Genomic DNA, 2,888 nt, shown 5'->3' on the forward strand with positions numbered 1-2,888 from the left:
ACAACGGCGTTATATTGCTTAGCACTGGCAGCCGTAGTAGGAGAGGAGGTTGCAACTTCTCCAGGCTGATCTGCACAGTTAAGCATAGCTGGACACTGATTAGCTTTGGCTTTGCAAGACAGAAACAGCAGACCGGAATGATGCTATTCCAGAGTTGGAGAATGAAAAGGACGAGCAGTTATTCAGAAAGGCATAACCCCCTGGGGCCAGCATGATTATTTAAAGGTTATTAGATACTGCACATTTGGGCAATCATGAATAGTCAAAGTTAGACCCAACATTGAGCTCTGTGATGATAAGCACTACTTGCTGAGTCGGGGGATACTCTGAGCCAAGAATCGCTACTTCCATCTGGCTTTCTTTCCAGCACCAATTTTTGGTTGTGAGCACAGTTTTATCCCTTGGATGAGGACAGGAGCACTGTCCTCCTTCCAGGTCATGGTGGGAGCACGCATGTACATAAAAGAACTGCCCATTCTTCAGAGTTGAAGGTTCCTTTGGGACTACCTTGGTTAGGAAGTCCAGAAATGACAAGATTGGTAGCAACTTAGAAAAGTTCCTGATATCCCAAGCTATTGGAAGCAAAACCAATTCTCATTTGGCATCGCCTCCCCCAAATTCTAAATTTAAAACTAAAAGAAAACTTCGAGGTCATCAGCTCCAACTCTCTCATTTTACAGATGAGGAAACTGAGGCAGGGACCCCTAATGTCACAGACACAGTAAGTGACTAAGCTAGTACTTTCCCCACTGCACCTATATTTTCTAGTGCCCAAAGGATAGAAATGAACTGTTTTCAAAAGAAGAATTATTAACCCTTGACAACCGTGTGAAAAAAGCCCCAAATTAACAATAATAAGAAATGAGAATTGAAACAATTCAGCAAATTGAAAAAGATGATAAAAGAGAGAAATAATCTTAGAGGAGTATGGGAACACAGGCATACTCATGCACTTCCTTTAAAAATTTAATTTAATTTTCTTTTCAGTTCCAAATTCTTTCCCTCCCATCTCTTCTTCCCCAAACCACTGAGAAAGTCAGAAAAAACAAAACCCATTATAAATATATATGGTCAAGCAATGCAAATCCTTGCATTAGCTATATTACATATCCATATGTACATATATGTGTTTACATATGTAGAAATATATAGATATATAGGAATATTTATATCTATCCATCTCTATCCATGTCTGTCTGTCTATCTATCTATCTATCTATCTATCTATCTATCTATCTATCTATCTATCTATCTATCTATCTATCTACTTATCTGTCCCATAACCTACAACCTGAATTCTTCATCTCTCTACCTGGAGATGGGTGGCATGTTTCATCCTGAGTCTTCTGGGACTACACTTGGTTCCATTGTGTGGATAAGAGTTAAGCCTTTCAAAGTTATTTGTCTTTACAGTACTCTTGCTGCATTAATTTTTCTCCTGGTTCTGCTCACTTCACTTTGTAATAGTCCTTTCAATTCTTCCCAGATTTTTCTAAAATCATCCCTTCATCATTTCTTATAGCACAATAGCATTCCATCACACACATGTAGCGCTTAGCATGGTGCCTGGCATACAGTAGGAACTCAATAAATACTGATTGATTGATTGATGTACATATACCGTTACATGTCCTGACATTCCCCAGTCGATAGGCACACCATCAGTTTCCAATTATTTGCTACCATGAAAATAGCTGCTAGAAATATTTCTGTACATATGGGTCCTTTTCCTCTTTCTTAATTCTCTTTGGGGTATAGACTAGCAATGGTATCACTAAGTCAAAGGTATGCACAGTTTACTAGCCTTTTGGGTATTGCTCCAAATTGCTTTCCAGAATGACAGTCGACAGCTCCACCAAACAGTGCATTAACGTACATGTTTTCCCACAGCCTCTCTGGCATCTGTCATTTTCCTTTTTTATCAACTTTGCCAAACTGATGGGTATAAGGTGGTACCTCAGAGTTATTTCAATTTGTATGTCTCTAATTACTAGTGGTTTTAGAACATTTTTTTCATATGGCTATTGATAGCTTGGATTTATTCCTCGTAAAACTGTCTAATTTGTATCCTTCGTACACTTATCAATTGGAGACTGATGCATCCTTGGTGGAATCGTGACTTGATTTAAACATACTGCAAAACAATTTGGAAGTATGCAAGAAAAGTTATTGAATTGTTTACACTCTTGGACTTGGAAATCGCACTAGTGAGCATGTATCCCAAGGAGGTCACAAATGGAAATTTCCCATGTATATCAAACCATTCATAATTTTTGAGGTAGTAGGGAAATGGAAACAAAGCGTTCATGTTTTAGTAAATGGCCAACAGATCACATAATGGGATATTATTGTGCCACAAGAAATGAAGAATATAAAGAATTATGAGAAACATTGAAAGACTTGTATGAACTGATATTGAGTGAAGAAAGAACAAGACCAGTCCCCATAGTGACTACAAGAATGTAAATGAAAAACTGAAGACCAGTTCAATTCACATGGAAGGCGATGCTCAATATTGATCCAGAGCACAGATGATGAAACACGTCTCCTTCCTCTTAGAGGAAGTGGCAGAATCACTATAATCTACTAATAATACTATAATCTGATAATCACATAGAAAAGTGGCAAGAATCACTATCTCATCACACTCATGGTAGAGAATGTTGCATGGATTGTCAGACGTGGTTGTTGTACCAATTGATTTTGCCTGTTTTTTCTTTGTTACAAGGGAAGGTTCTACAGGGTTGGAGATTGGGGAACAATAAACAAAAGGCATGAATAAAATAACAAAAAAGAAAAATCAACTGGCATAAGGTAGGCTTCAGTTTCATAAAGGAGGAAAGGGACTAAATACAGATATGGATCTGACTTTGTGGATTGTACACATG

Source organism: Notamacropus eugenii, chromosome 4, assembly GCF_028372415.1.
Source record: "Notamacropus eugenii isolate mMacEug1 chromosome 4, mMacEug1.pri_v2, whole genome shotgun sequence".
Lineage (NCBI taxonomy): Eukaryota > Metazoa > Chordata > Mammalia > Diprotodontia > Macropodidae > Notamacropus > Notamacropus eugenii.